This window comes from Rattus norvegicus, chromosome 2, assembly GCF_021556685.1.
Source record: "Rattus norvegicus strain SHRSP/BbbUtx chromosome 2, alternate assembly SHRSP_T2T, whole genome shotgun sequence".
Taxonomy (NCBI): Eukaryota; Metazoa; Chordata; class Mammalia; order Rodentia; family Muridae; genus Rattus; species Rattus norvegicus.
Genome location: NC_141535.1, coordinates 224474599 through 224490534, shown reverse-complemented (window position 1 = coordinate 224490534; position 15936 = coordinate 224474599). Strand labels below are relative to the sequence as shown.

At 42.2% G+C, this 15936-nt stretch overlaps 1 long non-coding RNA gene across 2 annotated transcripts in view; it reads right to left on the bottom strand.

The window, feature by feature from the left end:
- Positions 1 to 15936, bottom strand: part of LOC147996560 (uncharacterized) — an 83445-nt gene that overhangs the window by 40860 nt on the left and 26649 nt on the right. The window contains exon 1 of one of the 2 annotated variants that reach the window (XR_015672573.1): positions 7779 to 8026. The exons of the other annotated variant lie outside the window; for it this stretch is intronic. This is a non-coding gene — a long non-coding RNA (uncharacterized LOC147996560). Of the gene's footprint in view, positions 1 to 7778; positions 8027 to 15936 lie in introns of those variants that run through there. 2 annotated transcript variants of the gene reach the window in all.

The window sequence follows — 15936 nt, the reverse complement described above, 5'->3', positions numbered from 1 at the left end:
GAACAAGTTTGTGGTCGAGGAGAAACACTAGTTTGAGACAAACCTGGCTACCTTGGGCTATATTTAAGATACTATCTCAAAAGACAAATGTTAATCAATCAATAACTAATTAAAAGCGTATCCTCCCTTGCATAAAGGGCAACAGAGGAATACACTAGTCTTTATTTTTAAAAATAATTACAAATAATTACTAAAAGAAAAATATATTGAGTGATACAATCAAGGTGATATTTTCTATGCAACCTCTAAGGAAGTGAATTCAAAGTTCAATCTCTTTCTTTCCAAAGAAAAACATTGGATTAAAAATTAAAATTAAAAGCAAACAGTTGTGAAGAAAATAAATCTGTTCTGCGTGAGGAAGCTCAGAAGTGTTTGACTCTTTAGGTAAAATATTACAGCTCCTGTGTGAAGCATGGATATGAATGAAACAATTCTAAAATGTGGTCTTCACTTGGTCTCGGTGGTATTTTTCATCAAGTCCAGAAGGAAATTCATGTTCCCTTCCTTCCAGTTCCACATACTCGCCATCTTGTCTCCGCAAACACCCCACCTCTGCAGACAGGAGGATGGGATCTGTTGAGTGAGGGATGCCATCCTACATCTTAAAGTACGCAGGTAGCCGACACAATGCACTCAGCAAAGATAACAGACAGGTTCAAAGCAATGTAATTCAACAGGTAGTCCCCAACTCTGAGGCTATAAAAGGCTCCACTAGACAGCTTGTTCCTCCCTTTCTGGAGGGTCTACATGCCCTGTGGTTTAGCTTCTGGCTGGATACCTGGGGCAACACGGTATCCTGGGTTTATCCAGATTTTTGTTCTCAAACCCCCTATGCTTCTAGTCAACCATATTTTAACCTAGTGGTAATCCCCATGCAAAGGCATGAAGAACTGACAGAACACCATTATCTGAATTCCATGGTCATAATTAGCATGTTTAATGGAGAATGATGACACTTAAGATCTAAAGCTATTTAAAATACTCCAAATTCTAACTTTGGGATGTAAGCTTTCTTTAGTGGGTATGCTATTTGGTAAACCCACTGTGACTTGCTTGTACATTCGGCAATATTTTGAGCAAGCATTCCTATGCACATACCTGCTCTTTATGCAACAAAATACCAACTTTTATAACATACATTCACTTGTACAAAAGGGAGAGAGTGAAAATTCACGTCCAAAAATGACTCAGGGTGACCAGACTCTACTCCAGTCTTTTTCTGTCTCAACAGAAAACACAATCTTCATACTATCCAGTTACAACAGAGACAAAAGCAAAAGGAACCTCTAATTCTCCATGTATAATTGATCCCCTAAAAAATCGAATGACAAAGCATAAATGCAGCCTGGTACCTGAAAAGCAATAAAGGGATACATAAATGGTATCTCTTATTGAGGGCTTGCTTTGTTGTTGTTGCTGTTGCTTTTGTTTTGTTTTGCTTTGTTTTTTGAAACCTGAACTTTTAAATATGCAATGACTATTATTACTCTGGGGTTTTCTCGGGAACTAAGAAGCATGTTCTTATACATGGTGGCTTTTCTCCATACTGCTGTGTGAGTTAAGTACCTGTTGATTTCTGTGACTGAGGTTAGGTTTTTTGGTTTCGTTTGTTTATATGGTTTTTATGTTTGTTTGTTTGGTTGGTTGGTTGGTTTGGTTTTTTTTTTTTAAATAAGCCTGTTTTCTCAGAGAGGGCATGAAGAACATTGTGGCCATGGGCAGTCTGGGCTTTTCTAACAGGAGTAAGGTACCAACAATATTGGCAACTGAGTCACCATGAAAAAAAAACCTACAAACAGACTTCACTGTTTTCCTAAAGAATCTACATTTGCATTTTAAATTACATCTTTGGATATTCATTTCCATCTTTCTTTTGGCTTTTAAAGCTGAACAGAGATTCTTAACAAAACAAAAAACAAAACAAAAGAGAATGCCTAAGACTAGCATTTATTAGGGTGGGGGGAAAAAGCAAATCCCCACAATTTTTCCCTAAAATATTTCTTCCAGATTACTTACTTCAGGAAGTCATGTTGACAGGCAGATGGAGGAAAAGATGAAAGATAAAGTTTCAGAAATTCTAGGAATCTCAATGCCTGGATTTCCATTTTAAAATTTCAATTTCTTGCTAGCCAGTGAGTTTCTGTGTCTAACTTCATTAAAATATGCACAGCAGAAATACACACACACACACATACATACACACACACACACACACACACACACGTATGTATCTTGTACTTTCCCTCATAATACATGTTAAAAATTATATAGTTTGTCATGAGAAATACATTTATTGAAATTAAATCAAATTAAACATCTCTTAAACTTTCCATTATTGACAGAGTTTCCACAAGTTAACCTAGCTTTGTTCATTATCTCCCCTTCAGTAGCATAAATACTATTAATATTTGTAAGTGATTGCTAGGAGGTAAAATATAAACAACATTAATTCGCATTAATTAGATTGTGAACTTACTGCTTCGTCTTTGAAATGGGCCAGTACCTCCCCATTCGATGATTAGCACACTTGACACTCTAATGGACTCTTTCCCATGACTTTACGACTGAACAAAGGTAAAAGGCTTTTTTTACTTTGTGACTAAGGGCCATGCTGAAGAGTGAGATGTGAGCCAAGAAAGAATAAAAAACTAGCACAACAAAACTGTCAGTTTTCTAATATTTCTTAAAGTGGAAGCACACAGCTGTCGTTGACTCAGGTGAACAGGAAGGCTGATACTGCTGGATACTTCTAGCTCTTCCTACTGGCCTTTCTTGTTAGTACATGTCTAACGACATCCTAATCTGATTTCTTTCTGATTCAATGATTTCTTCTATGAGCCAGTGGTGATATTGATAGAGGAAGGGAATCCTATAGGTGTCAAGCACTTTCACATGTAATTAATAAAAGAATGTATGCATTTTATTCTTAAAGCATCTCATGAAAGATACAGATAAGACTCTGGTTCTTTTTGGGTAATGGATTTTTAAAGCAACTCCTAAAGATTTATCATTATACTATTCATTAATGTATCTCTCAACCTTCATATGAGAAACTTCATCCTACCATAACTTGTGATTAACACAGAGACCCATAACTAGTCAACCTGAAAATAATAAGAGATTACAGAGTTCTCATCCCTAATTGGGATATCTAAATTCCACCACTTCCTCCAAAGACTCAACTGACAACATGGCTGTCTGTTAAGACTGCCTTCTCCCTAACGTGCCTAAGATCCAGGCTGACTGAGCTATTATTTTAGTCTTCTGGCTACTTTTTGTTTTTCCAACCAAGCACTGAGGCCACACCTCCTCAAAGGAAGGAAAATTCAACACTTTCCTTCCATGGGAGGAGTGCCAAATAATTCATGGCTATGGCCAATACCCCAGAGGCCTTGTGTTTCACAGGCGCTCTCACGTAGATATTAATAGAATAAGATCCTACTAGAAAATTTACTCATTAAGCATAGCAATGGCATGGTTTTATATTTCTGTCTTAGGGACATCATGTTAGCTGCTAGAGAATAATTTAGGTGAGAAGATGAAATCCAGGATGACTAGTTAAGAGCTACTGTAGCTGCCTGACAGTACATTAGAAATAGAGAATAGGTAAGTACATTGTGAGTGATTTGTAGTTGTCTAGATTGAGAAGAAAGATGAATCAGAGTGACTCCAAAGATTTTACTCAGGACTTGAATGAATACGATAGTTTTCAACCAGACAGAAAAGTGGGGCTGAAACTGCTCATGTGTCTCATGAAACTTTCCCAATCATGCCACAGGGTAGTTCTATAGTACAAGTTATCATGGCCAACTCTACCAACAAAAGAGTAAAGATCTCAAAACAGTTAACACCTAAACTCTTAAATAATTGGAGAATTGATCAAGAATTAGTTCTCCACAGAGCCCCCAGAGACTAAACCACCAACCAAAGAGTACACATGGAGGGACCCATGGATCCACCCGCATATGTAGCAGACAATGAATGGCATTGTCTGGCATTGATGGGAGGAGAAGCCCTTGGTTCTGTGAAGGCTCGATTCCCCAGTGTAGGGGAATGCCAGGGTGGTGAGTTGGGAGTGGGTAGCTGGGAGGGGGCGCATACTTATAGAAGCAGAGGGATGAAAGATTCAGAAAGGGGGAAACTGGAAAGGGGGATAACATTTAATGTAAATACATAAAATATCCAATAAAAATAAAAGTAAAAAAAGAATTAGTTTTGTTATCTAATTAGTGAGTTTTCCCACTAAACACCACAGTTAATTATGAGTCACTGGCATAATAAACAAATTATCTTTTTTCTTATTTTGAAGCTACTCAATGCATATTTTCCACTACCTAGAAGAGGATCAAGAAAGAAGTGCAGGCATGGGGGACAGAACAGAGACTGAGGAAATGGCCAACCAATAACCGGCCCAACTTGAGACCCATTTCATGGGCAAGCACCAATCCCTAACACTATTACGCATGTAGACAGGAGTCTAGCATGGCTGTCCTCTGAGAGGCTCCACCCACAGCTGACTCAGTCAGGTGCAGACACCGACATCGAAACAGTGGATGCATCTTGGACACTTTCATGGAAGAACAGGAGGAAAGACTGTGGCCCCAAATGGAGATAGAAACTTTACAGGAAGACAGAGTCAACTAACCTGGCCCCTTGGGGCTCTCAGAGATTGAACCACCAACCAAAGAATATAGATGACTGGACCTAGGCCTCCCTGAACATATGTAGCAGATGTACAACTTGGTCTTCATGTGGGTCCTGAACAACCGGAACAGGGGCCTATCCCAAAAGCTGTTGCCTGTGTGTGGGATATGTTCTTCTGGCAGGGCTTCCTTGTCTGGCCTCAGTGGGAGAGGATATACCCAACCCTGCAGACTTGATGCACCATGGTGATGGGCCCCCACCTGCTCAGAGGAGAAGAGGAGGGGACCCAGGAGAATGGATTGTGGGAGGGTGTGACAGAGAGGGGGACAATAAACTGGATATAAAGTGAATAAATGTGTAAGAAGCAGAAGAATATAACACACACACACACACACACACACACACACTCACACAAATGAACACAAGCATAGACTCTCTTTGGCTACAGAATTCCCACAGTGAGATGACTAAAGGTCCATGCATTTAGATCAAATTGAATTTGGTTTTTGACTTTTACATATGGCCCTCTAGACAGAAAATTTTAAAGTTAAATTGAGATTTTAAAAAAATGAATAAAGAAAAAACTTGATCTAGTACACCAGGCTTGGAGGTTCTCTTTATTTCTGCCTTTGGCTTAGACAACATTATAAAAATTTCATACACTTCATATCCCAACTTCCTCCTCATCAAAGCACTTGTCTCATTAACTTCATCATAAACATGAGATAAGGAAAGTGTTGGTATTTTTAAAAAGTTTTTCAACCCTCAAGGAAATTTTGTAACTTATTATTAGTGTAATTTTTTTCCAAAAACATTTTCAATTTTAATTGTGTTGAAAACCACCTCATTATTAAGTTTTCCAAATGTTACACAGAAAACACATTGTGTTATGACTCCCTCTTATCATAGGTAGAATTATGTTACTGTCTCCTACTAATAAGCTACATTAATTAGCATGCAGTACTTGACAGAATTCTGCCAAAACATTCATCAAAAACAGAAACCACAACATGGTGAGAAAACAAGCATTCTGTCAGAATCTTAGTCAGCAAGGCTGTCTGGAACTTCTATTTCCATCCCATAACTACTAGTCAAAATTTCCTAACAATTGATACTTTGCATCTTCTGTGTCTTGGACTTTATATTGCCTTTGCCATTGTAAACATCCTCCATTTGATGAAAGCTGAAAGAATTACGCCAAAACACACACGCGCGCGCGCACACACACACACACACACACACACACACACACACACACACACACACATACACACTGTCCTGGATATCTTTCTTCTACTTTTAGCAATGTTCCTCCACCCTCTTCTTAATATTCATTGTGGCTGTTTGGATCAGGAGATTAAATGATGGGTGTTGATCATTATCTAGTACAAGAGCTAAATGGCACAGGGGAACATCAGAACGGCTGGGCTGCTTTGCTGCAGTCACCTAGCAGATCCCTAAACCAAGCTGACGCATAGACGGGAAGGTAAAAGTAGACCTGAAGAAGGAAAAAAAAATCAAACCTTTTCTTCCCTGAGTATTTTCAGAAATTGACTTATCTAGCGTGGAAATGTTGAGTGTTGGTAAAAATTCCCCCAAATGCCTAAAGAAACTTTCAATTTTTTCCAGGATTTGATGGAGGTTTCTGAGAAAGTGCCCCCAGAAGCCCTTTGGATCGCGGTGCGACCTGGATATAGTTAAACATTCCACCAACTGTTGTTTCACTGAGAACCTAAGCTCAGTTGCCCAGATTCCCAAGCATAAAATCCCAAGCGTCTTTTCTCTTTCGTTTCTCAGAGGTCACCAGTTCCGCTGAGCAGGAGACTCTCGCCTCCCTTCAGCTCGAGCCCTTCAGCTTCTCTGTGTGTTCTGTGAGCCAGGAAAGACAGTTGCACTGCTCTCCCAGACAGTCCTGGCCTGGAGTGGCTCAGGCTGCAAATCTGAAATAAAATCTTATGATATTACATTACGTTAAATATTCTTTTAATATTCATTTACTAACTAGCAAACACAGTCTTTAAATTGACTCTCCAAGACAAGGTCACTCTAGGGTATGGACTTCCTGTCTAAATCTCGCATGTACAGATCCTGTCCATATAATACACAATTTGGTTAAAATGCACTTATGATCATGGACCTGTGTGATTTACTTATGAAGACTAAAAGCAAAGGGTGGAGAAGAAAGATTGCTCTATTTGTTCCCTGACCAATTGAAACAGGTAAAGTCCGTTATGTCCAAGAAGCATCTTCCAGATCCAGGGCATAGCTTTAGTATATTCAGGGGTTTTGGTTTGGTTTGGATTTTGTACTCTTAAGACCTTTTTCTCTAATTATTACCATTACTCTTCACATTGCAAAACTTGTTGCTGGTTCCTGACCTAGTATGAGTTAAAGAAACCATTACATTTTTCTTAAACGTGGCTCAGTGACCAACAGGATTAGCATCACTCTAAGAGATACAGGTCAGCCCTGCTCCGGAAGGTCTCAAATGTCAGTACCGTATTCATGCAGAAGATGCACAGCAGCCTTCAGACATCCTGTTCTGATTTCCATACGCCCCAGACAACGCCATTCCCTGGGACAAGCCTAAGATAGTGTTTACATAAATTCCTCTCCATAGTGCTGGATTAGGGCCATATAATTCCCCCTTCGCATGCCAAATGTATGCAGTGGAAGGAATCCATGCCACAGGAAGGAGGAGAACGAGGAGGAGGAAGGAGTGGAGGAGGAAGAAGGGGTGGAAGAGGAGAAGGAGAAAGAGAAGGGGAAGGAGAAAGAAAAGGAGAAGAAGGAGGAGAAGGAGGAAAAGAAGGAGAAGGAGGAAAAGAAGGAGGAGGAGGAGGAAGAAGAGGAGAAGGAGGAGGAGGAGAAGGTGGAGGAGGAGGAGGAGGAAGAGGAGGAGGAGGAAGAGGAGGAGGAGGAGGAGGAGGAGGAGGAGGAGGAGGAGGAGGAGGAGGAGGAGGAGGAGGAAAACAAAATCCAAAAAAAAAAAATGTCAATTGTTGCCAATACCCTCACTGGAGCATGGTAGAGCCCCCAGTGGCCAACCCCTTACAGAAACCTGAGTCCTTCCCTACCCACAACCCAGCCAGAAGTCATCAGTATGTAGAGCTACACCTCAGTATCCTTATCACCTTGTAAAGAGTTCCTTTTGAAGGCTTGATGTCTAGGCTGTGACTTTAGCAGGGCAGGGGAGCAGGACTTGTCACAGAGCCCTTCTATGCTCTTCTTTCACAGCTGTGGGTCTGAGTCACCAACGTCACTGCAAAAGTAGCTTCCTAATATTTCAATCTTGACTCTGGCACTTTATCAGCAACTACAGCCTAAAGTTATTTTTCAAGAGACCTATGTGGGGGGTAAGGCTGAATTAGTGAAAGTCCTTTTACTCCCTTCTCTGGAGTATTCACCCTTTGACTCCTATGGATGTGTTTTTCCTCAGATGACACAGACCTCTTCTTGGATGAGAGCTGAGTGATCTGATTTCACTTCTCACATTCATTGACTTCACTAATGACTGTGACTGCAGCTGATGTTGGCCCAGGGTTAGGCTGACCTGCTCTGCAGCGGTCTGTGAATCTATTACAATAAAGCTATCTTCCAGAACTACATGCAGGATGGCAGAAAGGTGCCTGGAAGAATGTCAGATGCAGTCTGAGTTCTCAAGGAGGCTGGTTGTTTTCTAACACCCGTCCTGAACTATGGGAGTGGGAATGCTGTATATTTTAAATGCGTCTGTTGTACAACTGCTGAGTTCAGAGTACTCTTCGCAAGGGCTGGGTAATCACGCAGATGGTGTGCTTCACGACCAAAACCACTCGCTGTAGATGCCACATTCTAAGAGAACATGTAAATACTTGGCGCAGTTGTAGGACTTTTCAGAGGTGTTAGATTCATTTAGAAAGTTACAGCTTTCGTGGTGACAGCTTCTCATTCGAGGCTAGCAGGATTAATTCTTGCTTTCTTATTTTTATTCTTGACATTCCAGAAATTGCCACACAACTTCCTGATCTAACTTGAGTTTGGAGTTGTGTTTTTCCTTTTCTCCCCTAGCTTAGGAGAGGTGTGGGTGGGGGCTGCTGTACCAACGGGAGTGCAGAAGCAGAAGGTCTGAGTGGCCAGAGGAAGTTTGCATTACCTCATGCTGGCAGCCCAGTTGCCAGGTCTACATTTCTGTGCCACTCCACAGTTCAGCGAATGCCAGCAGTGGCTCTCAGCGTTTATGTTCTCATCCCAAACTTACTATAGAGGTGGTAAGAACATGTTCCTTCTAGATTTTCACTTATTTATTAAATAGATTAATTAAGGCCTGGCTCAGTATAAAATATAATCATTTTCTAGATCAAGCTAAGGAATGTAAGCCTCCTAGCAGGAGCTCAGTAATAATTCTGTGGAAGGAGATGGCCGAAAAGATCTAGAAACGACAAGACGTACCAAGACAAGGCATGGCAAGGGGTCTGCAATAACTGATGGGCAGCCCGGATAAGATGTGGCCAGAAAGGAGCCTGTTGAACAGAGCAACATGGAGCTTGAGAGCAAGGAGAGATTAAAATGGCACCGTCACCCTCCTCCTCAAACCCACATTCTAGACCGTATAATATACCATCACACAGGGAAATAACCAAATAGAGACAGAAGCAGTACTGTCATGGGAATGTAAAGGACCATGGGAACACTTTTATGAGTATGTAACTGCAGGTTTTATGGATAAAATAGCATTTATATTGGGTTTTTTACAGAATGCCTAGACGTGTAGCAACCCAGGGAAAATGGGAAGTAGAGATATAAACCAAATCTTCATTCCACATAAGTTTGCAACGCACAGAATAACCACCGGCACACACCGCCCATCCAACACGGGAGCCGAATGAATGAATGAATGAATGAATGAATGAGGGCATTTGGTTAGTACCACAGACTCAAATTTCTAGAATATGCCTTACACCTGTAGCACAATTCTCCAGGTTGTATTGTGATGAAAAGGGAAAGCACAGTTGGGTTTGTACTCAAACGGAAACAGGAACAATAGAAGCCGAAATGTCAGGGTGTGATTCTAGAAAAGAAGAACAGACAGAGGGAAACAGTGGACATCATCAGAGACCTGACCCGGAGGAAAGTCGGTTCGGGCTTCGTCACGGCCCTCTGGCTCTCTTCTGTCTTATTCTCCTCACTACTTCTCTGTAGAAAATCTAGGAAGAAAGTGAAAGTGTCACACATAACTCTACCTCTAAAGAGAGAAGAAGCTTGGTACACCAATATCAGCCCTACTTGCACTTTATTTAATGTATCTGTGTTAATATGTTAAAAAAAGAAAAAGAACTGGGCTAGTACATGTCTGCAAAATGCCTTGTTATTTTTTTTTCTCCTTGGTGTATACGTGGAAAAATACTAAGAAAAAAATAAAGTCATTGCAAATAATCCTCACCTGACTTAGCACAATTTTCTGAAATATCAAGAAGATAAGGAAACATTCAGAAGAAAATAACTTCTGATGCTTGTTTTCTGCTATTGTCCTGGCAGCTGTTTAAAGAGTGAAAAAAAGGCCAGTTAAATCCTTTAATACGACTGTTGGAGGCAGGGAACGAAGTGGCTGGGTCCACGCTACGCTCACCCTTCACCATGGCATGTTGATTTGGTCTCCCACTGAAGGCTGGCTCTGCTTCATGCTTATAGTATGCAAAAGCCTGACATGTATGTGACTCACCATTTGATGAGAAAAATAAACTGTTTCCAGAGACTCCTTCCCCATCCCACTCCACAGGCCATACCCTACTCTTCACTGATCAGAGATAACCTGCATTTCCCATCTTCAGTGAAGACTCTCACTTCATTTTCTCTGCAAATCTTTTACTCGGTCCTTATGTGCTTCACTGGTCTCTGTGCCCAAATGCATATCATTGACGTACCTCATAGACACGAACATAAGGCACCACCGAGGCCATGTGCAGTCACCAGTTTGACTTCTTTCTTCCTCTGTAGCAGGCAGCCCATGGACCAGATACAACCCACTGCCCATCACTGCAATTGCACATAGACACAATGATTCCATCACGTGCTGTTTGTGGATACTTTCTGCCTCACTCAGGCAAAGACCTTGGGACATGCAAATATGTTACTATCTGGTCCCTTATGGAGAGAACTCAGTCCCCTGGGAACCATGTGTATTGTTTCCTGACGAAGATGCTCTTACGTTTGCATCACGTGTATAAGAGTCAGGAAGTCACAGGACTCACGGGGTAAGGAACTCTGGCAAAGAAAGTGGCCTTAAGGTGGTGGTGTTTCTGTGCTATTTATTGAATGAATCCAACGATAACTAAGGCTAGTTATGTAAAGCACAGTGCCCTAGTACACAAAGTATGGACTCAGGTCTACTTCCTGTTTTCTGGCCACCCTGTGCCTCAGTTCCCTTCTCCAGAAAATAAAAATGACAAGTTTTAATGAAACCTGCCAAGAATATTATTTGTCACATAGAAACTTCTCAAGAAGTACAGTCGATCAGTAAGCAAAGGGGAGAAAGAGATTCCACTTAACTATTTTGTTTTGGTCTTCCTGTTTTATGGCAAATCTTTGGAACTTGCTATGAAAAGGATCGGTTTCTACCTCTTTCTGCTAACAACATAACAAGCCTGTGGTAAAAGATGATCTGAGGTAGGTGTGATAGGAATATCCAAGGACGGACAGAACCGCTATCAAGGAGGTGGAAAATACACTCATGTACACTGAGATAGGAGTCAGGGAAAACGAAGTTTCACAAGCCAGTCAGTACAACCCTGTCGAACTCTGCTTCCCCTGTTGAGAGGAGGGGCCCTTATCTCAGATGTGAGGTGAAAGGCAGCAGAACTCTGTGGAACTGTCAACGGAGGAAGTGGTGAGAAATTAGCAGATCCTGTAATTTGCACACTAATTCTCCCCCATGCCACCTGGGGGCTTCCTGCTGGCAGAGGCACAGAAGAGAAGAGAGTGCCGCGGGTCCAGCCAGCAGTCAGCCACACCGCTATTCTTCCCTCGCTGAGCAGTACAAGCAGCCCAGCTTGTCTCCATTCACCGTTCAGTGAGCAGTTGGCAGGCTTCCCCCAGAGCGTGGGCAGGCCTGAGCAGAAGGAAGACAATGGGAGGAATTTTAAAAGCCTTCCACCTTTTTGCACTTTCTTCGCGGGGTCTCTCAGGAGAAGTTGACTCAGCAGGCGCCCCTCTACCTTTTTCCTCAGCCTTGCCACTCTCCCCCGCCCCTTGAAGGATCACTCAACAGCATGGTAATCAAGATTCTCCCTGAAATAAAGTACAGAGATGGGACTGGGGCTGTGTGGGGCCCAGCAACTGCTCTCGCTACACTTTTTTTTAAAAGCTTGTCCTGCCTTTTAAAGCTGAAACACATATCCCTGGAGCATAAATGTGGCTCTGTGTAACACTTTCCCTCGTGCATTCTCCACTTGTGGAAGAAGTGACCGTCTCCCTTTGGACGTCTTTCCGCACCAGGGAAAGTAGGAAAGGACCGTCCCGTTAGCTGGCGTCATTCCAGCTAGAGACCAAGCCCACAATGGGAGAAAAGCTGGAGTATATGGACAGCTGCCTCTCGCACTGCAAGCAAACGTTCCCCGGACAGCCTCTGGACTACCAAGTGGATAATGCTGCCGCTTGCACCCTTCCGCACGCATCCCACAAGCTGAGGCTGGTTTTAAGATCATTAGAAAAGGAGAGAATGTTGTACTCTTCTCAGTTTCTCTGGGGTCACAGTGTAATTGTGCAGCAGGAGAAACTGGGCCCCAGAGATGGTGTGACAGTCACTTCTCATTACCTCCCACTTGGTTCATTACGTCTGTAGACAGCAATTGCCAGCGCGTGAGTACTTCCGTTATAGGGAAGGTTGTAATGTGCTCTAGACCCTGCACGGCTTCCAAATGGGGAGAAAGCTATTTATTCCAGGCACATACCTATCTTATTTCCACAGGAATGGAAAGCGACGTAAGGGATAGATTAGTGGTGATCAATATGGGAGAATCAGGGAGCAGGAGCGCTTGCACCAGTGAAATATTTATGTGTGTGCGTCCTACTGATTCATAAGGCTTCATACAGAAGACAGAATTCTCACAAACCCACCAAATTTTGCTTTAGCAAGCAACCTTGTTTAGGTACACTATATATTGGCTTCTTTGTAACATATTCTGGACTACACACACACACCAAGAAACTTTTCTCTTTTTCAGTTTTGCACACCAGGAATTATGACGCACAGGAATCCTATTCCTTGTTTCTTCCTCAGGGTTGTGGAGGACTCGTTACATTATTAGCTAAGGGGAAATGAATGAGAGAAAACAGAATTGTAGGGACCTAGAATATGGATTAGCTCTTACAGGTTTTTTCTCTAAATATAAAACAAAGCAAAGAACTTCTTTGCCACAGCTAAGAGGAACCTGAAGAGCTGCCCATGGTAGAGTGTTTGAGATGATGCCTACCGCGTGCCCCACTCCTGGAAACTCAGGATGACATCAGCCTTTTAAAGGTTCTGGAAATTACTGTCACCAAAACAATCTTACTCAGTGTTTCTTTAATTAATTAACAGAGCACTTTCTTAGGAACTTCCTGCAAAATCTTGGCACCAGCATAGGGAAAGTCCTGTTCTGCTACACCCCACCTTTTCAGGAGGTTTCATAATACTCCTCACCCCTGAATTTTGGCATGAGTTCAAACCACTGGGGGATTTACTCCTTAGTAACCATTAGAAGCCAGATAGAGCTTGGGAACCAGATTTCTTAACAAGTACTGCTAATGGAGGAAGGTCACTGGTGGGGGGAAACACCAACCCACACATCGTGGTCTTTGTCTGAATTCACCAGAGGCTGAACAACACAGTTAACAAGTCAGCTTGACAATCTCAGGCTAGAAGTCTATAGTCTCGACACTAGACATTGGCCAAATTCATCATTTTCCAAAAGGCTTCTTATTATGTAATCAAAAGTTGGCCTGTGAATTTATCACACCCGGTGGCCCCTTCATCGTCATGCCTAGCTTTGAAGGTTCACCTCCTCTGCCCTTGGATTCATCTGCTTGTTTGAGTCACCAAATTCGGCTTAATTCACTTACTCATTCAACAGTCATTTAAAGGGTATTTTTGATGTGTCTGATACTGGAGGAAATGCTAGAAGGATCAATGAAGAAGAACCATAAGAATCCTCCTCCTCATAGGCTTACATATTGGTAAGGGGGAAAGCAACGGCAGAGCATCAATGGAGTGAATAATTCAATACGGAATTACAGTTGAAAGGGGATAAGCTCTGCAGAGGAAATAACGCAGGCTAGGGGAGTTCAGAGTATGGGTGGGCAGAGAACAGAAAGCAGATTTCAATTTTAAAGGGGTCAATAGAGTATGGGCTCATGAAACGTGACAGCTGAATATTATCTCGTAATGAGGAAAGAGGAGGGTCCCTTTGCCAGCTATGAGTACAGGCATATAAAGAAAGCCAGTGTGGTCAGTTATCCAAGAGGGTAGCAGGAAGGAGGCAGAGGAGGCATGTGGGGGTAAGAGTAGACAGGAAGCAGAGGGAAAGCCACCATGTAGGCAGCAAGAACCATTCTATCAAGGCTTTGATGTTGCAGCATTTTGAGGAGAGCAATGATATTACCTAGCACTGTTTTTCAGTGATCTGGATGTATTCTGAGTTTATTAACCATAGACTGGGTTACGGAGTATATACCAGATACAGAACATGGTATCACATCCGAAAAGATGAACGGAACAGATTCCTTGCCCTCAGACTGTTCAAAGTCCCCAGGCCTCTCTGGACCTACTCACCACTGATCAATATGTGGCTACCTGAAGATTGTAATACTTGACCACCATATGCTCAAACACTCTGCTCAGTGTTTGCTATGGGACCTTACCATCCACATGCTCTAGGCAATTAAAGAAGGGAGACCTGGAGACAGATCAGTCATGCCGGGGTACCTAGCTCTTCCCCGAGCAGAATGTGTGGCCCCTAGCAAGACATCCGCCCTCTCTCTTCTTGGCTTCTCCATCTGTTTACACAGTTTCCCACAGAAGTATGTTTTTAGGTCTGAGAAGATAGCCAGCCCTGAGCTGCAGGGTGTAATGGAAAACTGACAATTTAAATTTTCCCTCAAATTATCATACTCTAAAATAAATAGAGTCGAGTAGATTCTCCATGTATTGAATCTGGCAGCCTTGCCTCAGCTGAAGACAAGTCTACAAGTTGGCAGGCCAGAAGCGAGGAGAAAAACTATCTTAGTTCCTGGAGATAAAACCTGCTAGTTATCAACAACTGCGATTCTGAGAGAGAGAGAGAGAGAGAGAGAGAGAGAGAGAGAGAGAGAGAGAGAGAGAGAGTCTGTCTTCTGGGGAAAAGCCATTCGCAACAACAGTCTTGGTTTACAGCCTGAACTTCTTTGCCTCCTGCTCTGTTCTTTCTGTTGAGGAAGTATGAAAAAAGTTACATCTAACTTCAGTCTCAAAAGCCATTCCAGATAATCAGGAGTGGCTTGCTAGCTCCCCCTCTCAGTCAGCAATAGATGCTGAAGAGGTCAGACCTCCATTCGGAAGAAACGAAATAAAACTCAAGATTTCGAGAAACGCTGTTTGATAGAGCAGAATTGCAGTTGGAGGCATGTTGCCTTCAGCAGGCATCCACAGCCTTTACAGAGAGCGATGCCATTTGTGTCAAATGCTTGTGATGTAATCCTGCCAAAATGGGGGGGGGGCGTGGATTAATTCATGGATTCGGTAGGCAAATGGGGAAAGAGAAATGCAATATGAATGTTAGTTCAGCCTAAGGTCTATCCTGGAGCTGGGCTACTCCAGATGTTTTTCTTTTGTCTTCATTAATGGTTCCTCTAAATACCATGTCTTGGTATCAGCCAAGGCAGCAAAATTTACAGCATACTAATTAATAGCAAGATGCCTAGCTAAGCGATTCTCTGTCTGGCTATGTAACTTTATTTTTAGAGTTTTCTCTTTCTTTTTTTTTCTTTTACTTTTCTTCTGCCAGACTTTTTTACTAGTGAACAAGGGGAGTAGTCACAGCATATAAAATCTCCTGGGGATGTAAGATGATTAATTTTACTTAAACAGTAAGAATAAGTTAAGGTTATGCTTGCCCATGGTTTTACTGTCTACATCAATCGTTTGCTCAAGTCAAGTTATGCAAGGATTGAAACTTGTAGCACTTGAACGACAACTCTAGGATATAGGCAGATGCAGTCTCTTTGTACCATTATTGACTAACTTTTCAGTTCATTTGTGTTTAGATTTCTTACAATGGTAGACATGAAATTTAGGAGCTC